Genomic DNA, 27,429 nt, shown 5'->3' with positions numbered 1-27,429 from the left:
TAACAAGGGTGTGTGGTTTTGCTAGGCCTAAAAAAAACTTGTTATGGAAAAGGTAGAGATGTACCCCACAGGCGAAAATTTTTGACAGCCAACACACTTACTGTATGGGCCTTCCAAGTCTAGGAGACCCGCTCCTTTTTAATGTGATATTTTTTGTTAAGAGACCGACCCACCTCCGTGTTTCTACCAAGGGGAGATTGGGGTGCATATGACTTGGTAGCAGGGCAGGCCTTCCAGTCAATGCATAAGAAAACAGAATGGGAGTACCAAATTAATAAAGTGAAGTGGATTTTCCTGGACCCATCCAGTACCAGGCATCAAAGGCATATTGGGGTGCATATGACTTGTGCTTTAGGACATTCCCATCCACATTTAAATTAACTATTTTTGCAGTGAATCCTTTAATTTCCATTTTATTTATCTAAACATGGAAATAAAAACTGGATATGTGAACGACGCCTTACAGTACAATGAACGGATACCAGAATGATAGCCGTATTTAGAGCTTACCTCTTATGTTTCTTTGATTCATTGTTCCCGGATCTCAATTTACCCTTTCCAGCACTCCTTGGCGGAGTTTTGTGCGTTCCTAAAATATATACCAAAACTAATTATTATTCTCATTAACATACTAGATTTACACATCATCAGAGTGGCATTCTCCACCTCTCAACATGGAAGAAGCACAATCTATTACACACCATATGGACAAAACTATTGGGATACATACACATTACTCCCAGAGGAGCTTTTCAGACATCTCTTTTTAAATCCAGGATCATTAACCCTTTCGTCCCAGAGCCTGATTTCGCCTTCATGACCAGACTTTATAATTCTAAAGCTAGTTTCACACTAGCGTTTGGAGGCACAGCGTTGGACTGCAGACGCTTGTCGTGAAGCTCCGCCCCCTGCCGCGCATCCTCCGGTCAGCTCAGCCTATGGACGCATGACGCTGCATGCGACCTGCCTACCCTATCTTTAGCATTGGGTACACAGGCCGTGAGCAGGTATGCGTTTGCCGCCGCATGCATCCTTTTGACGGTGGGCCAATCCCACCAGAATGCAACACGGTGCGATTGGAGCAGGTCGGCGCGCCGGCAAAAGCATACCTGTGCACGGCTTGCGTACCCAATGCTATAGATAGGGTACGCAGGTCGCATGCAGAGTCATGCGCCCATAAACGGAGCTGACCGGAGGAGACACGGCAGGCGGCGGAGCTTCATGGCGAGCGTCTGCAGCCCAACGCTGCGCCTCCAAACGCTAGTGTGAAACTAGCCTAACCACTGTCACTTTATGTGGTCATAACTCTAACGTTTCAACGTATCCCAGTGATTCGGAGACTGTTTTTTGAGACACACTATACTTCGCGATAGTGGTAAAACTTGTTCGATATAACTTTATATTAATAAATATAACGTTTATTTCTAAAAAAAAAAAAAAAAAATTATCTGAAATTTGGCGAAACTATTGAAAATTTCACAATTTTCAAACTTTTAATCTTTATACCAGAGATTTACTGTATGTCACACAAAATAATTTATAAATAACATTTCCCACGTGCCAAAATTTGCTGTGCAATTTTTCTTAAGTGCGGAGGTACCCCATATTTGTTGAAAAACGACTGGTGGGCGCATGGTAGGGCTGGAAAGGGAATGAGTGCTATTTTGGCTGGTAAAGGTTGCAGATACAATGTCACATTTGAGGAGCCACTGACATGCCAAAATAGCAGAAACCCCCACAGGTGATCCTCATATTGTAAACTTCTCCTCTCAAAGCAATTCATCTAGGGGAGCAGTGATTATTTTTAACTCTCAGCCGATTCACAAACTTGTATAAAATGAAGATGACTACATAAAATATTACTTTGATACCAAGTTTGCAATTTTTGCAAGGGGTAATAGGAGAAAACAAACAGTACAATTTGTTATGCAATTTCTCCTGAGTACATCAATACCCCATAAGTGATCGATAACTACTTTGACGCACAGTGCAAAGCTCAAAAGGGAAGAAGTGCCATAATACAGTGCACATTTTGCTGCACGGGTTTGAGGGGGCCATGTCACATTGGCAGAGCCCCTGGGGTGCCAGAACAGCAGAAGCACCTGTAATTGACCCCGTTTTATAAACTACACCTCTCAATAAATTAATCTAGGGGTGCAGTGATCATATTAACACCACAAGGGGGAGGGGGGGGGGTCACAGAATTTTATACTATTGGGTAGTGAAGAAAAAATAATTATATTTTTACCACAAAAAAAAATGTTTCAGCTTTGGATTTTCAGTTTTTCACACTGTGAAATGGGTAAAAATTCTGCCAAAATGTGTCACACAATTTCTGCTGAACATGGCGATACCCCATGAGTGGCTGTACAGAACTGTTTAGCCACACAGTGCGATTTGGGAGGGATAGAACACTATGAGACTCTTGGAGAACAAATTATTATAGAATAGTTTCCGGACTCCATATACAGAGACCCTAAATGCCACAAAAGCCGAATTCCCCCTCAAGTGACCCCATTTTGGAAATTACACCCCTTTGGGATTTTCTCTACAGCTGTAGTGACGATTTTGACTCAACTTTTCCAGAAACAAGCAGCACTGGATGTTGATGATTGAAAATTGCAAACTGCCATTAGAGTGACCAGTACGTTGTAGTGCCCAGCCCATGCTTCTGGAGACATGGACCCGTAAATTAGGTGGGCTCCCATCGGTACAGAAATGCTAAACATGTGGACACTAAATGTGGATTAAGCACCAGGGCTGTGGAGTCGGTAAGCCAAACCTGCGACTCCGACTCCTCAATTTCCCTTACACCGACTCCAACTCCAACTCCGACTCCACGACTCCGACTCCCACACATATTGCTTATATTTAAATGAAAAATTTATTGTAGTACAATGTGAACCTCAGACATTTAATCATTTTTATGATCCAATAATCAAGATATTTAGATAGAACAGAATATATATTGGTGTACTACCCGGTTTTCATTCTTTTTGGTACAGATACGATATGGATAGACAGATATGGATAAATGGATAGATAGAGCAGATTTCTAATCTGCTTTTGCTATTGAAAACATTATCTATGAGCTCAAAAACCTTTCAGGTGATGCAGTTTTTTTAAAAAGATGATCAGCTTTTGCAGCTGAAAAACGTATCCTCAAAAAACACAGGAAAAACGCTGTGTGTGAATGTAGCCTTAGATCAGGAATAGAACAGCCATTTATAGGACATTTCATAACTTTCCCAAACTCCTATGAAAAAATATTCAGCACATCCTGCATTGAATTACTGTACCCAATTTATTAAATATTTTAGGAGTCGGAGTCGGTCCATTTTATACCGACTCCAACTCCGACTCCACCAAAATGAGCACCGACTCCGACTCCACGACTCCGACTCCACAGTCCTGTTAAGCACACTGGGGCTCAGAATAGAGGGAGGCATTTGGATTTGGGAGCGCAGAATTTGCTGAATTTCTTCTAGGGTGATGAGCCATAGCGCTTTTCCAGAGTCTTTGTGCTACCAGTAACGTGGAAGCCCTCTATATTTCCATTAACAGATGACACCTGAGTGGGGACTTATTGTTTTGTGGATTAAGTTGAAGCTTTCATTGGGAACATTTTACATGTTTGGGATCACATTTATCTGGCGTTCTACGCTGAGCATTTTACTTTGGGGTTTCCATCTAAATCTCAGAGTGACCCGATTCCCCAAGGGATCCATTCACTATAAGGAGGCAGCAGAGTTACTCTAGACCAGGACTCCCCAACTCCAGTCCTCAAGGCCCACCAACAGGTCATGCTTTCAGGATTTCCTTTGTATTGCACAGGTGAGGCAATTATCACCTGAGCAATATGAAGGAAATCCTGAAAATATGATCTGTTGGTGGGCCTTGAGGACTGGAGTTGAGGATCCCTGCTCTACACTACGTCTGGCCTCTGTTCAGAGGTGTACAAAATTGACACGTATGTACGACTAAAAAGATGGACACTGCTGGATCACAGGTCAGACGCCGTCCACAGTGCCTCCGTCTGCTTCATTATAAGGAATCTTCCACTGTGGATTCTATCTGAATCACGTATTTCAGAAAGTTACATGGTAACCCTGATGTAAGGGCTCAGCACAGAGCATAGGATAAATGGGAGCCAAGTCATGTGATGGCTTGTTTTTGCGGGACAAATTTACGTTTTTATTGGTATCATATTCGGGCACAGGACATTTTTTATTTGCTTTCTATTCCGATTTTTAGGAGGAAAAATGAACACCAGCAATTCAGGAATTGTTTTTTGGGTTTTTTTTTTTTTAATTTTAGTGCCATTCAGCTTGTGGTAAAATTGATAAGAAAGCTTTATTTTTTTGGTCAGTATGATCACGATACCCAATTTATACAGTTATTTTATGTTTTGCCGCTTTTTTTGTAACAAACTTTTTTATAGAAAAAAAATGTTTTGCTTTGCTTTAATAACTTTTTCATTTTTCCACTGTTGGAGCTGTATGGTGGCTTGATTTTTACAGGACAAGATTACGTTTTCATCGCTACTATTTTTATTTCAATTTGACTTTTTATTTGTGTTTTATTGTACTGTTTATTTGGCAATATGACGAAAAGGCAAAGGTTTTTTCTCCCGTTTTTATTTTTTACGGTGTGCACTGAAACATGGATTTTTGTGATAAACTCACCGTAAAATCCTTTTCTCCGAGACGCTCATTGGGGGGACAGGTACTGTGGGTGTATGCTACTGCTGCCTGGAGGCTGACACTAAGTGAAAAAAAAGATTAGCTCCTCCTCCGCCATATACACCTTCACCCCGATTGCGGGCGGAAACCAGTTTAGTGCAAAAGCAGTAGAACAAAAATCAGCCTTAATGCAGGTAACAATATGATTAGAAAAGAACCACTCTAATATCAATGAAAATGCACATTAATTAAATAAACAAGAGCCAATTGGCTAACAGGGTGGGTGCTGTGTCCCCCAATGAGCGTCTCGGAGAAAAGGATTTTACGGTGAGTTTATCACAAATATCCATGTTTCTCCTTCGCCTCATTGGGGGACACAGGTACTGTGGGACGTCCTAAAGCAGGTCCCTGGGTGGGAAGTTGACTCACCGATCCAAGCTACATGCACCTTGTGTCTAAAGGTGCGCCACCGCTGCTTGGAGAATCCTTCTACCTAGGCTCGAATCCGCTGAAGCCTGAGTATGGATATTGTAGTGTTTGGCAAACCTGTGCAGGCTGGACCAGGTTGCTGCCTTGCAAACCTGTTCCGTCGAAGCCTGGTGCCGAAGCGCCCAAGAGGCACCCACTGCCGAGTAGAGTGTGCTCTAATCCCTGCTGGAACCAGCGCACCCCTGATGCGGTAGGACTCCTGAATAGTCAGACGGATCCACCTGGCTATGGTCGATTTTGAGGCCGCGAGTCCCTTCCTGCGTCCCTCGGGGAGCACGAACAGCGTGTGCCTGCCGAAAGGGTGCCGTCCGTGACACGTACCTCCTGAGGGCTCTTACCAGGTCCAATGTGTGAAGAGCCTTTTCCACGCGGTGTATCGGCGCTGGACAAAATGAAGGCAAGACAATATCCTCATTAATGTGAAACGAGGAAACGACCTTCGGCAGAAAGGGGGGAGCTGGTCTGAGAACCACCTTATCCTTGTAGAGGGTGAGAAACCGTGCTCGGCAGGATAGGGCCGCCAGCTACGAGACTCGCCTGCTGGAAGTTATGGCTACAAGGAATACCACTTTCCATGAAAGGTACGACAAAGAAACATCTTGTAGTGGTTCAAATGGAGCTTCCTGCAGAACGCTTAGGACCAGGCTAAGGTCCCAGGCGTCCAGGGGTGCCTTATAGGGAGGTACCAAGTGGGAGACTCCTTGGATGAAAGTCTTAACCTGCATATTGGTAGCAATTTTGCACTGGAAAAGGAAGGATAAAGCCGATATCTGTCTCCTAAGGGAGCTCGGGGCCAACCCTGAGTCTAAGCCAGACTGGAGAAAAGCCAAGATGTTGGAAATAGAGAATCTAAGTGGAGAATAACCGCGGTCTCGACACCAAGCAAAGAAAACCTTCCAGGTGTGATGGTAAATTCTCGCCGAGGTAGGCTTCCGGGTGCTAACCATTGTAGCAACCACCTCGCACCCAAACCCCGCCTGGGTCAGAATCCAAGATTCAACGGCCATGCCGTCAAACACAGGGCCCCTAAGCTTGGGGGGAAGATCGGGCCTGGGACAGTAGATCTAGGCGCTCTGGGAGTCGCCAAGGAACATCGGCGAGCAGCTGCACTAGGTCTGCGTACCCTGCTCGACAGGGCCAGTCTGGGGCCAGCAGAATTGCTGGAACCCCTTCTGTTTTGATCTTCTTGATGACCCTCGGAAGTATTGTCAGTGGGGGCCCTGCTGGCTGAGGACGTCTGCTGCCCAGTTCTCCACACCAGGGATGTGGACCGCCAATACCACCAAATGGTTCCTCTCGGCCCAGTGAAGAACGTGCCCTACCTCGCACACGGTTGCTCTGCTGCGGGTGCCCCTTTGATGATTTATGTAAGCCACCGCCGTGGCATTGTCCGATTGAATCCGGACGGGGCAGCCTGCTAGAAGGTGCTGAAAATGTTGCAGAGCCAGGCAGACCACTCGTATTTCCAACAAGTTGATCGGGAGGCGTGCCTCCTGTCATGACCAATGTCCCTGGGTCGTGTGGTGGTGAAAAGCTGCTCCCCAGCCGAGGAGGCTGGCGTCGTTTGTGACTACTAACCCTAGTCTGGGGAAAAAGGTTTCCCCTGAAGCAGGGAGGAACTGGCTGTTCACCACTCAAGCGACTGTCTGACCTGAGAGGATAACCGGCACTGATGATTGAGCGTGAATGGGTTCTTGTCTCAGGATGACAAGAGGGCGTGCTGCAGGTGGCGAAGATGAAATTGGGTGAACGGGATCGCTTCCATTGCTGCCACCATTTTCCCTAATATCTTGATCCCGAAACGAATGGTGTGAGGGACTGCTTGGAGACGTGTCCGGACTCCTTGATGGAGCGCTAAGGCTTTGTCTTGAGGGAGAATTATCAATCCTCAGAAGGTGTCGAAGATCATCCCTAAAAAAGAAATCCTCTGGGCTGGAACAAGGGATGATTTCTTCATATTGACTAACCACCCTAAGCGGGAAAGAGTATCCAGCGTGATGCTGACACTCTCCTCGCATGCCCGAAACGAAGGGCCCTTGACCAAGAGGTCATCTAAGTATGGCAAGATGACTATGCCCCGAGAGTGCAAGATGGCCATGACGACTGCCATGATCTTTGTGAACACTCTGGGGGCGGTGGCTAGCCCAAAGGGTAGCGCTGCGAACTGGAAATGTACGTCATTGACGGCGAAGCATAGAAACCTCTGATGCGGAGGAAAAATGGAGATGTGCAGGTAGGATGTCGATAGAGACCAAGTATTCTTCCTGCCCCATGGCCGATATAACTGAAAGGAGAGACTCCATTCAAAAATGTCTGATCCTGATGAACTTGTTCAGGAGCTTCAGGTCCAAAACAGGCCTGATGTCCCGTCCTTTTTGGAGATCGAGCATAAGCCCTGAGCCCTCTTGTGCTCCGGCACGGGAATAATGACTCCGCTGTGCTGTAGTGACTCGATGGCTCCTAGCAACGCCTTTGCCCGAGTCTCCTCTTTGGGAAGACGGGAAAGAAAACAGTTTTGGGGGGTAACTGACCAACTCTATCTTGTACCCCGAGGACACCAGCTCTGTCACCCATGAGTCGTGTGCTACAGTGACCCAGACGTGGCAAAACCAGAGTACGCGGCCGCCTACTTCACTGATGTCGCCTAAAAAATGCTTTGAGTAATTTGGCTGAGGATTTCTGGGACCTGGTTCCCCTCGACATGGGCTGGCGAGCACATTCTCCAACGGGTTGGCTCTATATGAGACCTGTCGATCCCTATCCTGGTTGGAGCGACCTGGAGCGGCAGAAGCAGCCGCTGTAGTCCACCGGTGTTGCGAAAGGCCCAAAACCGTGCCTGAAACTGGTGGCGAAACGGCGGCTTGACCCTTTGTTGAGGGAAAAAAACTGCTTTTTCCTCCTGTGGCGTCGGAGATGAGCTGGTATAATCTTTTTCCGAATAGGCAGCCGCACTGATAAGGCAGAGAAGTCAAGGACTTCTTGAAGGTTGAATCGGCCCGCCATGTCCTTAACCATAGAGCTCTCCTAATGGAAATTGCCCTAAGCGCCGCACAATTGGCCGCATCCAAAGAAGCATTGATTAAGTAGTCCCCAGCCATAGCGATCTGACTCACGATCTCTGATACCTCCGCAGGTAGGTCCCTATCCTGCAAGGCTCTGCTCAATGATTCTGACCAAGAAATCATGGCCTTGGCTACCCACGTTGCCACGAACGAGGGAGAGTGTGCTGATCCTGATGCTTCAAACACTGAGCGAGCCAAGCTCTCTATGAGACGATCCTTAATAGAAGAACCACTAGGTACGGATAACAGGGTTTTTTGAGGCCAAGCGTGACACTGGTGGATCCACCGTTGGGGATTTTGTCCATTTTTTACAGAGATCTGGGGCAAACGGATATCTTGCCTCAAGTGCCTTCTGGCCCCAGAAAGACCTGTCCGGCCATTCCCTGTGTCGTTGCCCTATGTCCTCGAACTCTGGGTGAGAGCAAAATACCCTATGCAGCCGCTTAGCCCGCTTAAAAGACACCTTATGGCCTGAAGCCAGGGTGGAATCATATTCAATCCCCAGCGTCTAATTGACAGCTTCGATGAGGCTGTCCACTGTTTCTCGACACCCCGGGGTATCTAGGTAAAGGGGTTCGTCCGAGTCATAATCTGAGCTTTGCCTGCTCTCGACTACTGGTGAAGGAGAGCGAGATGCAGAACTCACGGATGCAGAGGCACCAGATGGGCCGGGAGACGCCGTGTGGGTTTATTTCCCCCATGTCTGCCTGGAGTGAGAGCAGCCCCTGCAGGCCGGAGGCTATTGTGATGTGGAGGACTCTACCCCTGCCCCTATCTGGGGCGTGAAGGGACTCGATCGCCTTTGTAAGCGATGCCTTAGACTGCGACAGTGACAGGGCCCATTCCGGGGGACTTGGAACACTGGGCTCGGTCGCAGGGGAGGACTCTTTGGCGCGTTCGGAATCGCAGGCTTCGCATAATTGTTTGCTCTGCGCCCGTGGAAAAGCGGCCCGACAGGAGGTGCATGCAGCGTATAGGAACGTGTGCATCTTCACTTTTCCGGCCATATTGTATCTGCCAGGCATCAGTACTGCCCTGCTGGGGGGGAGGGTATTCCTCGATTCCACGTAGCGTGGCCTCTAGGGTTGGGGTGCAGCACTTACCCCAGTCCTGTTTCCCCACGTGTCCTGGCAGTGCCGAACGCTGCTCCTCTCGAAGAAGCGCGCGCCTCAGCTGCAGGCAGGCCGTCGGAAGCAGCGTCCTGACGGTACTTCCGGTTGCAGCCTAGCCCTGGGCCAAAGCCGGGGGCTCAATTTATTTGGCACCCGCCCAAGCCACGGGGGTGGGCGGCTGGAAGGGCCGCAGAGAAGGGAGGCGGAACTTCAGGCCGAAGCTGCGGGCTGGATTTTTAGCATCTTCACGCGACCTGGGGGGGGGCGGTCGAGGAGGCATGGCCGGACGCCAGAACACGACGCCATGCGCTACGGGGGAGAGGGGGACTACCTTCGCCCCGTTCGAACGAGGCAAAGGGCTCCAGCCCTGTGGACGCTGCTGCAGGAGCCCTCCCAGGCCATCCCCTCCGTGACGATGCTCCGCTTCCATGTCAGGTAGAGGGGAGGGGGGCACATGCAGGACGGTGCAGGCACCATAGCTCCATCCTCACTCCAGGTATGAGGAGAGGAACCGACCCCCGCCTTGCAGCACCGCAGCATTGGTGGAGTAGTAGGGGCCGCACGGACTATGTTTGTGTCTCTGTACAGCTTATGGTTTCATTACCTAGGCGTGGTCAGGGCTAAGTCCGGCATCATGTCCCACGTTGCGGGAGAGGATACGTGGAGGTGACACTCGCACGTTGTTGGTTTGGGGAAATCGGACCCTTTCAATAGGGTCCATTGCCCCTGTCTCATCTTCATGGAAAAAGGGAAAAGAATAAAAGAAGTCTGGAGAAAAAAAATACATGTGTGCGCCTCCAATGGACACTAAGCATGAACTGGTTTCCGCCCGCAATAGGGGCGAGGGTGTATGCGGCAGAGGAGGAGCTAACCTTTTTTTCACTTGTCAGCCTCCAGGCGGCAGTAGCATACAACCACAGTATCTGTGTCCCCCAATGAGGCGAAGGAGAAAAGTAGATAACTAGCATGACAGTTTTATTGGTCGGGCCTTTCTGACTCGATGATACCAAATATGTGTACTTAGAATCATAGAATCGTAGAGTTGGAAGGGACCTCCTGGGCCATCTGGTCCAACCCCCTGCTCAAAGCAGGATTCACTAAATCATCCCAGTTAGATGTCTGTCCAGCCTCTGTTTGAAGACTTCCATTGAAGGAGAACTCACCACTTCTCGTGGCAGCCTGTTCCACTCATTGATCACTCTAACTGTCAAAAAGTTTTTTCTAATATCTAATCTGTCTCCTCCCATTCAGCTTCATCCCATTGCTTCTAGTCTTTCCTTGTGCAAATGAGAATAAAGTTGATCCTTCTACAATGTGACAGCCCTTTAGATATTTGTAGACAGCTATTAAGTCTCCTCTCAGTCTTCTCTTTTGCAAACTAAACATTCCCAAATCCTGCAACCTTTCCTCATAAGACAGGGTTTGCACTTTTTTTTTTTTTTTTTACATAAACATATGCATTTATTGGTTTCATAAAACAAAAAAAAAGAAAAATTATGTATTTTGGTACACATTTGTTATCCCCGCATCTGGAAAGTCCCCAACTATAAAACTGTCCCGCTAGTTAACCCCTTCAATCAACACCGTAAAAAAAGAAAAAAAAAGTTATAGCTCTGAGGGCGTGGTCTGGACAGCTGCAGGGACAGACGTGAGTCGTTTGATTTCCCTCCCTAAGGTCACAAAAAACTACTAAAACAGGGGTTCTTGCACGTAAAACCCCCTGAAACAACTTTCCACTGGAGCACTAAGGGAGGCGGAAAGCTCTGGAGAGAGCGGGACCGCAGTTGTGGATGGATGCCTGGGGTGTACTGGATCCCTCCCAGGCCCCTCGATGGCAGAGATAAAGGATTCCTCCGGTGAACCTCGAGATAGATATGAGATAGATAAATAAATAGATAAGATAGATGATAGATAGATAGATAGATACATCTATATGTTGGATAGATAGATCTATAGATAGATGGATAGATATCTATCGATATATCTATCTATTGATAAATATTAAGCCTGATTTTTAGTAATAAACATAATAAAATGGTACATAGAGTTAAATAAAACACAAACACACAAAATCTACGCAATATCTGTTTAATATAAAAAAAAAAAATGTTGTGTGCTCCTGCACAATTTTCTTCCCCAGACAGGGAAAGCCAGTGACTGAGGGCCGATGTTTATAGCCTGGGAAGCAGGTAATATCCATGGATCTTCCAGGTCTATTAATATCAGCCCGCAGCACTATATTTAGGCTATGTGCACACATTGCGGAATTCCACAGGAATTCCGCAACTCCCTGCCGCAGGAAATAAGATAGAATTCCGCATGCATGATTCCCACAATAAACTAGCGTTTTGCATGAGTAATTAGCTAGCAGAATGCTAACGTTTTCCAAGCGATCTGCAGCAGATTGACAGGTTGGTCACAGTCGTCAAACATAGTGTTTGATGACTGTGACCAACTTTTTACTATTGAGGGTGCCTATGCAGCATCAGTAGTAAAAAGATATAAAGTTAAAAACAATAAAAAATAAAAAATGGTGTTTTTCTCACCTTCCGGCGTCCCACGCAGCATTCCCGATCCTCGCGTTGCTCCCGGCAAGTCCCATTCCCAGTGATGACTTGCGACAATGACCTTTGATGTCTCGCGAGACTGCTATGGTATATGCGAGACCGCAACTTCATCAAAGGTCATTGTCTCAAGGCATCACAGGGAACTGGAGTTGGCGGGAGCATCACTGAGGCCTGGGGACGCCGGAAGATGAGAAAAACACCATTTTTTATTTTGATTTTTTTTTTACAGGGATATGGTACCCAGAGCCTGGAGGAGAATCTCCTCTCCTCCAGACCCAGGGTACCATCCGCACATTTTCCGCTTACTTTGCGCATGGTGGCCATAGCCACATGCGGAAAGTAAGCGTTACAATGCATTCCTATGCTGCTGCATATCTTTCCGCGATGCGACTGTGCTACGGAAATAAACTCAGCATTAGCACAGCATGTGCGGAATACGATTGAATACAATGGCTTATTCTATGCATTTTTGCAGCGTTTACGCGTTTTCACGGCGAAAAACGTGGCAAAAACGCATAAAATCCGTGGGAATTCCAGATATGTGCGCACAGCCTTAGCCTTTACTGGCTATTAACCCCTTCATGACCAAGCCTATTTTGACCTTAATGACCAGGCCATTTTTTGCAATTCTGACCAGCGTCCCTTTATGAGGTAATAACTCTTGAACGCTTCAACGGATTCCTAGCGATTCTGAGATTGTTTTTTCGTGACATATTGAGATTCATAATAGTGTTAAATTTAGGTCGAAAATTTTTGCGTTTATTTGTGGAAAAAAAAAATCAGAAATTTGGTGAAAATTTAGAAAATTTTGCGATTTTCAAATTTTGAATTTTTATTCTGTTAAACCAGAGAGTTATGTGACACAAAATAGTTAAAAAATAACATTTCCCACATGTCTACTTTACATCAGCACAATTTTGGAAACAAATTGTTTTTGTTAGGAAGTTATAAGGGTTAAAAGTTGACTAGCAATTTCTCATTTTTACAACAAAATTTACAAAACCATTTTTTTTTAGGGACCACCTCACATTTGAAGTCAGTTTGAGGGGTCTATATGGCTGAAAATACACAAAAAGTAACACCATTCTAAAAACTGCACCACCCCTCAAGCTGATCAAAACCACATTCAAGAAATTTATTAACCCTTCAGGTGTTTCACAGCAGCAGAAGCAACACGGAAGGAAAAAATGAATATTTAACTTTTTAGTCATAAAAAATGATCTTTTAGCAACAATTTTATTATTCTCCCAATGGTAAAAGGAGAAAATGGACCCCAAAAGTTGTTGTCCAAATGGTCCTGAGTACGCTGAAACCCCATTATGTGCCCGGGAACCACTGTTTGGGCGCATGGCAGGGCTCAGAAGGGAAGGAGCGCCATTTGACTTTTTGAATGGAAAATAGGCTCCAATCATTAGAGGATACCATGTCGTGTTCGGAGAGCCCCTGTGTGCCTAAACTTTACAGCTCCCCCACAAATGACCGCATTTTGTAAACCAGACCCCCTAAGGAACTTATCTAGATGCATAGTGAGCACTTTGAACCCCCAGGTGCTTCACAAATTGATCCGTAAAAATGAAAATGTACTTTTTTTTTCACAAAAATTTTCTTTTAGACTCATTTTTTTCATTTTCACAAGGGCAACAGGATAAAATGGAACCTAAAATTAGTTGGGCAATTTCTCCTGAGTACACCGATACCTCATATGAGGTCATAAACCACTGTTTGGGCGCACTGTAGGGCTCGGAAGGGAAGGAACGCCATTTGACTTTTTGAATAGAAAATTAGCTCCAATCGTTAGCGGACAGCATGTCGCGTATAGAAAGCCCCTAATGTGCCTAAACATTGGAGTTGACCCACAAATGACCCCATTTTGGAAACTAGACTCCCCAAGGAACTTATCTAGATGTGTGGTGAGCACTTTCATCTCCCAAGTGCTTCATAGAAGTTTATAACCTAGAGCAGTAAAAATAAAAAAAAATCATTTTTCACTAAAATTATCTTTTTGCCCCATTTTTTTATTTTACCAAGGGTAGCAAGAGTAATTGGACCTCAAAATTTGTTGTACAATTTGTCCTGAGTATGCTGATACCCCATATGTGGGGGGTAAACCTGCTTGGGTGCATGGTGGAGCTCGGAAGGGAAAGAGCGCCGTTTGACTTTTTCAACGCAGAATTGGCTGGAATCGAGATCGGACACCATGTTACGTTTGAAGAACCCCTGATGTGCCTAAACAGTGGAAACCCCCCACATGTGACACCATTTTGGAAACTAGACCCCCTAAGGAACTTATCTAGATGTGCGGATAGCACTCTGAACCCCAAAGTGCTTCACAGAAGTTGATAACAGAGCCGTGAAAATAAAAAATCATTTTTTTCCCCTCAAAAAATAATTTTTTAGCCCGCAATTTTTTAAATCTAACAGGAGAAATTGGTCCTGAGTACGCTGGTATCCCATATTTGGGGGGAAACCACTGTTTGGGCACACGTTGGGGCTCAGAAGGGAAGTAGTGACGTTTTTAAATGCCGACTTGATGGAATGGTCTGCGGGCGTCATGTTACGTTTGCAGAGCCCCTGATGTGCCTAAACAGTAGAAACCCCCCACAAGTGACCCCATTTTGGAAACGAGACTCCACAAGGAACTTATCAAGATGTGTGGTGAGCACTTTGAACCCCCAAGTGCTTCACAGAGGTTTATAACGTAGAGCCGTAAAAATAAAAAGTTCATATTTTCACAAAAATGATCTTTTTGCCCCCAGTTTTTTATTTTACCAAGGGTAGCAAGAGGAATTGGACCCAAAAAGTTGTTGTGCAGCATCGGCCATGGCTGGATTGTAATATTTCACCAAATATCATTGGTGAAATATTACTATTGCTCTGATTGGCTGTTTCACTTTCAACAGCCAGAGCGATCGTAGCCATGTGGGGACTAAGCCACCCCCCGTGGTGAAGTACAAAGCCCCCTGAACGTGGGGGCCTGGGGACCTTTCAGTGACCCCGGTCACCCGACCCGCAGGAGGGCAATTAATTCATGACGCCACATAGGCGTCACTGGTCGGATTGGCAGAGCTTTTCATGACGCCTATGTGGCGTCATTGGTCGGGAAGGGGTTAATATAGGGGGATCCCCAAAAAAAAAAACGATGTGGTGGTCCCCCTATAATTAATAGCCAAAAAGACTATGCAGACAACTGTGGGCTGATATTCATAGCTTAGAAAGAGGCCATAGATATTAGCCCCCACGCCTGGCTACAAACAACAGCTCTCAGCCGCCCCAGAAATGGCACATCTATAAGATGCACCAATTCCGGCACTTAGCCTCTCTCTTCCCACTGCCCTGTAGCGGTGGCATATCTAATATATAAAGCTCAAAGTGTGTATGTATGTGTGTGTATGTTTGTTTGTATGTCCGGGATAGGCATCCGCACCGTCGCAGCTACAGCCAAAAAATTTGGAACAGTCACACGTCTGGACCCCGAGAGCGTCCTTAGCTATGTTGTGAGGCGAAATTTTAACCCCGCGCGTTCCAATTCACCAAACAATTTTGCCCCTATCTACATACTGGGGGAAAAAGTGTGTGCGCGTCAAGCCCCGCCCCTCATTGTGATGTCACAATGCCCCTATTTGCATACTGGGGAAGCAGTGTGCGCGCCAAGCCCCGCCCCTCATTATGATGTCACAATGGTTGCCATGGCGACGCTGATGTCATCAAAGGTTGCAAGCCCCGCCGCCGTTCATTATGATGGCATAATGGTTGACTATGAGATGGAGGATGTGTGATGAGTATATGGGCACCGGACTATGGGATGGAGGATATGTATGATGGGTATATGGGAATGGCACTATGGGATGGAGGATATGTATATGGGCACGGGACTATGCGATGGAGGATATGTATGATGGGTATATGGGAACGGGACTATGGGATGGAGGATGTGTGATGGGTATATGGGCACGGGACTATGGGATGGAGGATATGTATGACAGGTATATGGACACGGGACTATGGGATGCCTGATATGTATATGGGTACGGGACTATGGGATGGAAGATGTGTGATGGGTATATGGGCACTGGACTAAGGAATAGAGGATATGTTTGACGGGTATATGGGCACGGGACTATGGGATGGTGGATATGTATATGGGCACAGGATTATGGGATGGAGGATGTGTGATGGGTATACGGGCACTGGACTATAGGATGGAGGATATGTATGACGGGTATATGGGCACGGGACTATGAGATGGCGGATATGTATGATGGGTATATGGGCACTCGACTATGGGATGGCGAATATGTATGATGGGTATATGGGCATGGGACTATGGGATGGAGGATATGTATGATGGGTATATGGGCACGGGACTATGGGATGGAGGATAATTATAATTTTCTATAACTAACCACAGTTAGTTACTATGCCCGGGCAGCGCCGGGCTCTTCAGCTAGTCTAATATATAAAGCTCAAAGTGTGTATGTATGTGTGTATGTTTGTTTGTATGTCCGGGATAGGCATCCGCACCGTCGCAGCTAAAACCACAAAATTTGGCACAGTCACACGTCTGGACCCCGAGAGCGTCCTTAGCTATGTTGTGAGGCGAAATTTTAACCCTGCGCGTTCCAATTCACCAAACAATTTTGCCCCTATCTACATACTGGGGGGAAAAGTGTGTGTGCGTCAAGCCCCGCCCCTCATTGTGATGTCACAATGCCCCTATTTGCATACTGGGGAAGCAGTGTGTGCGCGCCAAGCCCCGCCCCTCATTATGATGTCACAATGGTTGCCATGGCGACGCTGATGTCATCAAAGGTTGCAAGCCCCGCCGCCGCTCATTATGATGTCATAATGGTTGACTGAGATGGAGGATGTGTGATGAGTATATGGGCACCGGACTATGGGATGGAGGATATGTATGATGGGTATACGGGCACTGGACTATAGGATGGAGGATATGTATGACGGGTATATGGGCACGGGACTATGAGATGGCGGATATGTATGATGGGTATATGGGCACTCGACTATGGGATGGAGGATATGTATGATGGGTATATGGGCACGGGACTATGAGATGAAGGATGTGTGATGGGTATATGGGCACTCGACTATGGGATGGCGAATATGTAGGGGTATTTGGGCATGGGACTATGGGATGGAGAATATGTATGATGGGTATATGGGCATGGGACTATGGGATGGAGAATATGTATGATGGGTATATGGGCATGGGACTATGGGATGGAGGATGTGTGATGGGTATATGGGCACTCGACTTTGGGATGGAGGATATGTATGATGGGTATATGGGCACGGGCCTATGGGATCGTGGATATGTATGATGGGTATATGGGCACGATACTATGGGATGGAGGATAATTATAATTTTCTATAACTAACCACAGTTAGTTACAATGCCCGGGCAGCGCCGGGCTCTTCAGCTAGTGGGGTAATAAAGGCGGATGTCACCTTTGTATTGCAAGGTGACATCAGCCAGTTTAGTAATAGAGAGGCGTCAATAAGAGACTGATCCATTAATAATCCTATAGTTGTTATATGGTAAATAAACACACAGCCAGAATAAAGTATTTTAATGAAATAAAACACAAAGTTGTTGTCCAATTTGTCCTGAGTACGCTGACACCCCATATGTGGGAGAAAACTACTGTATGAGGACACGTCGGGGCTCGAAAGGGAAGTAGTGAGGTCTTGGAATGCAGACTTTGATGGAATGGTCTGCGGGTGTCATGTTGCCTTTGGAGAGCCCCCTGATGTACCTAAACTATTGCCTTTGGAGATCCCCTAATGTACCTAAACAGTGGAAACCCCCCACAAAGGACCCCATTTTGGAAACTAGACCCCCTAAGGAACTTATCTAGATGTGTGGTGAGCACTTTGAACCCCCAAGGGCTTCACAGAAGTTTATAATGCCAGGGCATGAAAATAAAAAAAATCGTTTTTTTTCCACAAACATGATTAGTCCCCAATTTTTTTATTTTCCCAAGGGTACCAGGAGAAATTGGACCCAAAAAGTTGTTTTCCAATTTGTCCTGAGTATGCTGATACCCCATATGTGGGAGAAAACTACTGTATGGGCACACGTCGGGGCTCGGAAGGGAAGTAGTGACGTTTTAGAATGCAGACTTTGATGGAATGGTCTGCTAGTGTCATGTGCGTTTGGAGAGCCCCTGATGTACCTAAACTATTGAAACTCCCCACAAGTAACCCCATTTTGGAAACTAGACCCCCCACGGAACTTATCTAGATGTGTGGTGAGCACTTTGAACCCCCAAGTGCTTCACAGAACTTTATAACGCCGGGGCGTGAAAATAAAAAGATCATTTTTTTCCACAAAAATGATATTTTTGCCCCCAATTTTTTGTTTTCCTAAGGGTAACAGAAGTTGGACCCCAAAAGTTGTTTTGCAATTTGTCCTGAGTAGGCTGATACCCCATATGTGGGGGTAAAACACTGTTTGGGCGCATGGCAGAGCTTGGAAGGGAAGGAGCATCATTTGACTTTTTCAGCGCAGAATTGGATGGAATTGAGATCAGACGCCATGTTGCATTTGGAGAGCACCTGATGTGCCCAAACAGTGGAAACCCCCAATTCTAACTCCAACCCTAACCCCAACACACCCCTAACCCTAATCTCAGCCCTAACCCTAGCCGTAACCCTAGCCCTAACCCTGGCCCTAACCCTAGCGGGAAAATGGAAGTAAATACATTTTCTTTTAATTTTATTATTTTTCCCTAACTAAGGGGGTGATAACGGGGGGGTTTGATATACTATTTATGGCGGTTTTTATGTTTGGCGGCTGTCGCACGCTAAAAGACGCTTTTTATTGTAAAAAATAGTTTTTGCATCACCACATATTGAGAGCTATAATTTTTCCGTATTTTGACCCACCCCGAGTCATGTGAGGTCTTATTTTTTGCAGGACGAGTTGACGTTTTTATTAGTACCATTTTCGGGCACGTGACATTTTTTGATCGCTTTTTATTCCGATTTTTGAGACGCAGAATGAACAAAAACCAGCGTTTCATGAATTTCTTTTGGGGGGGTGCGTTTTCCACGTGCGATAAAATTGATAAAGCGGATTTATTCTTCGGGTCAGTACGGTTACAGCGATAACTCATTTAGGTTGTTTTTTTATGTTTTGACGGTTTTATGCAATGAAAACTATTTTATATAAAAAATAATTATTGCTGCATCGCTTTATTCTGCGAGCTATAACTTTATTTTTTTGCTGATGATGCTGTATGGCGGCTCGTTTTTTGCGGGACAAGATGGCGTTATCAGTGGTACCATGGATATTTATATGAGTCTTTTTGATCGCGCGTTATTGCACTTTTTGTTCGGCGGTATGATAATAGATCATTATTTTTTGCTTCGTCTTTTATTTTTATTTTTTAAGGGGTTCGCTAAAGGGGTTAACTAATGGGACAGTTTTATAGGGCAGGTCGTTACGGACGCGGCGATACCAAATATGTGTACTTTTGTTTTGTTTTTTTTTATATTTCCAAAAAATCAATTTATTGGGGGAATTTTTTTTTTTCTAATTTATTTGGCGATTTTTTTTTTTTTATTATTTTAACACTTTTTTTTTTTTTTTTTTTTTTTACTTTATTACATTGTCCCAGGTGGGACATCACTGTGACAGATCAGCGATCTGTCACAGGCAATATACAAGCTTCCTCATGTCTGCGCTTTGCAGGCACTGAGGAAGCCGGCTCCCTGCAGGCCCCCGTCGCCATCTTGGATTTGGGGGCCTGCAGGAATGGAGCCCCCCAGCAGCAGCCCTGCACATTGCGCTGCCGTGGGGGGCTCAGGGAAGCACGGAGGGAGCCCCCTCCCTGCCGATGCTTCCCTTTAAACCCCGGTACACCGCGATCGCGTTTGATTGCGGTGTATAAGGGGTTAACCTGTCGGGGGCGGTCCGTGACCCCCCCTGACATTGTGGCAGGTGTCAGCTGTGATAATCAGCTGACACCCGGCTGCGATCAGCGGTGCTCACCACGTGGGCGCCGCTGATCGCTATGACGTACTATCCCGTCCCTGGGAATTAAGTCCCAGGGCACATGGATGGGATAGTACGTCTAATGGCAGAAAGGGGTTAAAGTTCACTCTGCTTTTTGTTGTTCTTTCAGGCATTCTAATGTGACAAGGGTCTCTGATGGAAGTACGGGGAATGACTAGTCGGGTGAGTACAGGCTCGATCACTGTAGCAACCTTCAATGTCAAGGGCATCAATTCCCCTGCCAAATGCAGTCAAATAACTAAACTCTTAAAGAAAAAAACATAAGTAGCTTTCATTCACAAAATCCACTTTAAACTTGGAAGGGTCCCCAACATGTCTTTTTCCCCCTTTCCCATCTGGTGTACCAGCTGCTTCTCTTCAACGTCCAAAGGGTTTATTTAGCAAAGCGTTCAGAAAGGGCCTCCCTTTTACACACAGAAAGCCTAAGTGACCTGGAAGGCAGATATATTTTTGTTAAGGGATCTTTAGCTAACACGAAGTTGACATTCGCCAATTTATATGCCACTAACACTGAACAGGTTCAATGGCTCATCAAAACACTGGAAACATTTCAACCAGGGGAAGAGTCCTGAGGAGAGAATTTGCATATTCCCAGTGCCTTCTGGGATAAGTGAAGAGTCTCCGCGAGCTCAACGATCACTGGATTTTTGGCCGTTGCAGCGGAAAAGAGGAAATCGGTAAACCGTGCACCAAATTTTGGCTCATTTATCATCGCTTTGAAATCTCTTTCACAATAACAATATGGAAGAGGCCAGGAGCCATTTCGTGAGCTGCATTTCTTGCTACATGTTCAAAGACTTACCAGTGGAAAAGCCGAACTTCACATGCCACAAATGCAAGCTTGTGTCCCTGTTGGAGGAAAAGTTGCAAAATCTCAAAGAGAGGTTAGCTACATTGAAGATCATTAAGGAAGGTGAAAAGTTCTTAGACAGAGCAGAATTATCTCTTCATGTTACAGAAAAAGAAGAAATTTGAAGAGCACCTGAACAGAGGAACGGAAACATGTGACCCAGAGAAGCAGGAGGATCGGGAGGTGGTCAGCGCCCATACTGGTAAGGAACCAGTACCAGGCTCTTATGCAGGAGAACGATGAAGAAATACATCAGGATAAAACTTTGCCCACAAACAGCAACCTTGTACGCCTTCAGAATCCTCCTGGATGGAGAAAGAAAAGTGTTGTGAAGAAGAAACGGAGTGGTCGTCATGGGGGATTCCCTGTTGAGAGGAACAGAGGCTGCTATCTGCAGACCGGATATAACCTCAAGAGAAATGTGCTGTCTTCCAGGTGCAAAAATTTAAGATGTGTGACAGGATATCATGACTCTTCAGACCTATAGATGACTACCCATTCCTGCTAATACATGTGGGGACAAATGACACCGCAAGAAACGACCTGGAAACCATCTGCAGTGACTTTGAAAACTTAGGTAAGAAAGTTAAAGAACTGGGAGCGCAGGTGGTCTTTTCTTCCATCCTCCCAGCGGATGGCCATGGAACAAGGAGGTGGAGTAAGATTCTGCAGGTGAACAACTGGCTACGTCGATGGTGCCGTCAGCAACGATTTGGATTTCTGGATCACGGAGAGAATTACCTATATGACTACTTGATAGAGATGGGGTGCACCTTACGAAGACCGGAAAACATGTATTTGGAAGTCGCCTTGCTACACTCATCAGGAGAGCTTTAAACTAGAACAATGTGGGAAGGGAAGCAAAAGGCCAGAAAAAGCCATACACCTGACAAATGCTTTTGAGAACTCTGCTATTAGAAGTGGAAAGGAAGAACAAAGACAAAAGAATCTAAATAATAAAGATATTGGAGAAAGAGAAACCAATCACAAACTAAAATGTTTCTATACTAATGCACAAAGCATGGGCAACAAACAAGGAGAATTGGAACTACTAACACAGGAAAAGAAATATGTCATTGGAATCACTGAAACTTGGTGGGACAATATACATGATTGGAATACAAGGATAGAAGGATATAACTTATTTGCTAGAAACAGACTTGATAAACGAGGAGGAGGTGTCGCATTGTATGTTAGAAACGCGTAGATCTGCACCGAGATTGAAGCTTCAGAGACTGGGAGTTCTGTGGAAACTGGGTAAGAATACAAGGACAGAACAATGGAAAGGACACCATTGTAGGTATTTACTACAGGCCACCTGTGCAAGATGAAGATATGGATGAACACTTTATGCATCAAATGGCCAAGTTCTCAAAAAAATGTGACATAGTTGTCATGGGAGATTTCAACTATACTGACATTTGTTGGGAATCTCTCAGGCAAAACTAACAGGTGAAGGAAATTCTTATCCTCTCACGCTGACAACTTTATCTTCCAAAAGGTAGGGGAGAAAACAAGGGGAACTGCTACCTTGGATCTAATCCTTATAAACAGGGAGGAAATGGTTGAGGAGGTAAAAGTGGCTGGAATGCTAAGGAGGTAGGGTTATTTTAGAATTTTGGATAACTAGAGGAGGAAGACCTGTGAAGACTCGGACTTCAAGGTTAGATTTCAGAAAGGCAGATTTTAAGGGATTCAGAAAGAGAATTGGAGGGATCCAATGGCTGGATATACTTAAGGACAAAAATGTCCAAGAAGGATGGGAAATCTTGAAAAATGAAATTCTCAAAGTTCAATTGTTAACAATTCCGAAAAGAGGGAAGAATAGGAAGCATTTAAGGAAACCAGGATGGATGAACACAGAACTTAAGCACATGCTAAAAAGGAAGAAAGAAATTTTTATAAAATGGAAAGAGGGAGGCATATCTAAAGAAGAATATAATGCTGTCTGCAGAACCTGCAGGGCACAAATCAGATTATCTAAAGCTGACAACGAACTGAGGCTTGCAAGAGACATCAAAAGCAATAATAAAGGATTTTGGGGATATTTCAAAAGTAAAAGATAAGTCAAAGATGCTATAGGATTTTTACAGGATGAAAATGATGAAATGGTAAGACAGGATGTTGAGAAGGCTGAACTTTTAAATTCCTATTTTGCATCTGTTTTTTCTCAGAAAGGAAATGTAACATCAACTGTTCTTCACTGTCCTATTAAGGGAATAGAAGAATCCAGGATATCTATAAACAGAGAGATAGTGAGGAAACACTTAGCTAACCTAAATGAATTCAAGTCTCCAGGTCCAGATGAATTACACCCCAGAGTACTGAAAGAGATAGCAAAAGAAATTTTTGAACCCTCTCCATAATCTTTGAAAATTCTTGGAGAACAGGAGATGCCCCAGAAGACTGGAGAAGAGCAAATAATGTTCCTATCTTCAAAAAGGGGAAGAAGGTGGACCCAGGCAACTATAGGCCGGTGACACTGACTTCTATACCAGGAAAGATCTTTGAACAAATTATTAAACAACATGTATGTCAGTACCTGGATAAGAATGGAGTGATTAAATAGAGTCACCATTGGGTTTGTAACTAATAAGTCATGTCAGACTAACTTAATTTCCTTCTATGACAGAATCACTGGGTGGATCAGGGAAATGCTGTAGATATAGTATATCTTAACTTCAGCAAAGAATTTGACAAAGTATATCACACAATCCTTATTGAAAAAATGGCTAAGTATGGAATGGACAAGGCAACTGTTAGGTGGATTCATAACTGGCTTAGTGATCGGACCCAAAGAGTTGTCGTAAATGGCTGCACATCCAATTGGAATAATGTCTCAAGTGGGGAACCACAGGGCTCTGTCCTGGGCCCTGTATTGTTAAACATCTTTATCAATGATTTAGATGAAGGGATTGAGAGTAAACTGATTAAATTTGCTGACACAAAGCTAGGAGGGATAGCTAATACTAGAGAAGAGAGAGAGGATTGAAAAAGATATAAATAAACTGGAGCAGTGGGCAGCAACTAACAGAATGGTTTTTAACAGAGAAAAATACAAAGTACTACATCTGGGCAATAAAAAGCATATACAGAATGGGAGGAATAGGGCTAAGCAATAGCACATGTGAAAGACTTGGGTATACTAATAGATCACAGACTGAATATGAGTCAACAGTGTGATGCAGCAGCAAAAAAGGCAAATGCAATTCTAGGATGTATTAACAGAAGCATACAGTCTAGATCACGTGAAGTCATTACTGCCCTCTACTCCTCTTTGGTCAGACCTCATCTGGAATACTGTGTCCAGTTTTGGGCACCACATTTTAAAAAAAGACATCAACAAACTGGAGCAAGTTCAGAAAAGAGCGACCAGAATGGTGACCGGTCTGCAAACCCTGTCTTATGAGGAAAGGTTGCAGGATTTCGGAATGTTTAGCTTGCAGAAGAGAAGACAGAGGAGACTTAATAGCTGTGTACAAATATCTCAAGGGCTGTCACATTGTAGAAGGATCATCTTTATTCTCATTTGCACAAGGAAAGACTAGAAGCAATGGGATGAAACTGAATGGGAGGAGACATTAGAAAAAAACTTTTTCACATTTACAGTGATCAATGAGTGGAACAGGCTGCCACGAGAAGTGGTGAGCTCTCCTTCAATGAAAGTCTTCAAACAGAGGCTGGACAGACATCTGTCTAGGATGATTTAGCAATTCCTGCTTTGAGCAGGGGGTTGGACCAGATGGGCCAGGAGGTCCCTTCCAACTCTATGATTCTATGATTCTATGTAGGAGACATCACAATATTGGACCATGCCCCTGTATTTATAGATATCACCATCACCACAATGCCTCGTGCGGTCAGGAGCTGGAGGTTGAATGAATCGTTACTAGACAATACAAAAAATGTAGAAAATTTAAAAGTCAGCAACGCACGTTATTTTGATGAAAATATCACTGATGGCCTTATGTATTGGAGATATTGATTCTACATGCACTGGGACAAGAGTGGTAAGCTCACCTTGAAACATTAAAAATATTCAAAACTAAAGCAAACAAGAGGGTGGTTTGAAACCAATGAGATCGCCGAGACCTTTAGGCAATATTATAGAGCCTTAAACAATTTAGACCCCCAGAACCTATGAAAGACTGTGTGGCATCCGCAGAGAGTATACAAGACTTCCTAGCTCCACTTTCCCTCCCAGCAATACCTCCTAATGACTACGAAGCCCTAACCTCTCAAATTACACCTAGAGAGATTGAGGATGCTTTGCAAGCTACGCCTAGTGGGAAGGTGCCTGGTACCGACGGGCTCCCAGCCAGATACTATAAAAAATTCTCTGAAATCCTCTTTCCCGACTTGGTTACACTTTTTAATTCTTTCCTCAGGGGAGTACACCCTCCCAGTTAGGCTCTAGAAGCTTACAATGCCATTATTCCGAAGGAGGGGAAAGATGACAGCCTTTGTAGCAATTATCGGCCCATCTCACTTCTCAATAACGATATAAAATTGTGGGCAAAAATATTAGCTTCAAGAATCAATGGTGTCCTAGAAAAGTTGGTCCACCCTGATCAAGTGGGATTTGTTAAGGGGAGGGAGGGCAAGGATAACTTTACCAGGAACCTGCATGCTATCTCTTACGCTAGGCGGTTTAAGAAGGCCCTTACACTCCTATCAACCGATGCCAAGAAGATGTTTGACAGAATTAGCTGGAATTATATGATAGGTATTCTTCAAAAATGTGCTTTCCTGTTTACTTTCATAGACGCTATTATGACCCTTTACGCAAATCCCACTGCCAGGGGGGATGGGGTGAATGGGATCTTTTCGGACCCTTTTGAAATAAGAAATGGAACAAGACAGGGCAGTCCTCTTTCCCCTGCCTTATGTGTCTTGGTAATGGAAACCCTAATACAGAAAATCAGACACGATGTAGTCATCCAGGGCCTTTCGGTAGGCCGGCTAGAAACGAAAGCAGCAGCATTCGCCGACGATCTTATTCTTCTGACCTCAAACCCTAACACAGCATTTCCTAGACTCATGAACATATTCAATGAGTTTGGGTTAATCTCTAACTTCAAAATTAATTTGAGTCAGTCGGAATCCTTGAACGTTTGGGCACCAAACACAGATATTTCAGCACAAAAAAAAAAAAAAGACCCATTTCCACTGGCCTTCAAATAAATTAAGATACCTTGATATTTTCTTGACAGCAGACCCCTCCTCCCTAATTAAACAATTTCATACCCCTTTTAAACTAGCTACAGAGCTTTCTTAAAAACTTCGACCTCTCGTACTTATTCTGGATAGGACGAGTCAATAAGTCTTATATCCTCACAAAAATCTTTTACACCATGCAAATGGATCCTATACCTCTTCCTATTTATTTTTTCCTCTCTCTTAACAAACTTATCTATAAATTTGTTTGGAAAAATAAAAGGGACAGGCTCCCTCTAAAAAAAATTTTTTTTTCTCCCTAAAGGAACTGTTGGCCTGGCCTCGGCCTCCCGGATTTTTAAACATACTATCAAGCTATACACTTCGCTCACTGGATTAACCTGATCAAACATAGCTCAGATTCTAACAGCACATAGGACTTGTCCTGATGGAGAAAGATTCCGACTTATATCTTTGGTCGTCTATTACTCGCCCTTCTCAAAAGTGTGATGAAATAACTTTAAACACTCTCTCGAACAGGCGAACACTTATCCCGAACCTCCTACCCCATTGTTTTTTTTCTAGATAATATCCCACTTAAAATCATCCCATGGCTGATAGACCCTAACTATGTGGACGCTTATGGTCTCTGGGACGCCCTTCCAAACAACCTAATCTCCCATCTCCTCTCTAGCCATAAAACCTATGTGGAGGGCTGGCCGACTGCTGCCGGGAAACGCCCCTCGGACTTCTTACAAAAACATGTACACTACATTTTATCGAAATTTGTCTGAGTTGAATGGAATGGCTTCGGCTTGAGTTTGTAGTTAAGCTACATTCTCCTATCCCTAAATTAGTGTCTAAATTATACGCTAATCTTGTCAAACCTTCAGAGCGTTTTAAACCTCTTTATTTACTTTCCTGGGAATCTGAGTTGAAGATATCTCTGTACCCTCAGGAGGTACGTCAGGTGCTCGCCACATCCCATGGGTTTTCCCGGTGCATTCTGCTACAAGAAAATGCATTTTAAATTCTCTCCAGGTGGTACAGAACCCCGGAAAATTTATTTAATTTTGGCCTGAGCGACTAGCCACAGTGTTGGAGATGCTCCAAGGCAATAGGTTCCCTAACATAAATTTTCTGGCAATGCCCAGAAATATAAACTTTCTGGAAGGGTATCAATACTTCTTTGGTCGATTGTGTATCGATACGAGACCTCACTCCAAGAGATTTTACTGTCACTCCCCTCGAACACATTTAAACCAAAGAAGCATGACTTAACCCCTTTATTAATGACTGCCGCAAAACATTTGATATCTTCATATTGGAAGTCTTCAACCCCTCCTACGTTAGGAGAGTGGATCACCGAGGTTCAGGACATATACGGACACGAAGAATTATCTAGTTGGGAAGCCCGCACACATGAGAAGTTTAAAAATTCACGGCTTCCCTGGACAAAGTATTCTCACACC

This window comes from Dendrobates tinctorius, unplaced genomic scaffold, assembly GCF_039654945.1.
Source record: "Dendrobates tinctorius isolate UK_male_01 unplaced genomic scaffold, ASM3965494v1 ptg000018l, whole genome shotgun sequence".
In the NCBI taxonomy this organism is placed as follows: Eukaryota; Metazoa; Chordata; class Amphibia; order Anura; family Dendrobatidae; genus Dendrobates; species Dendrobates tinctorius.
This window is presented reverse-complemented; position numbering follows the sequence as displayed.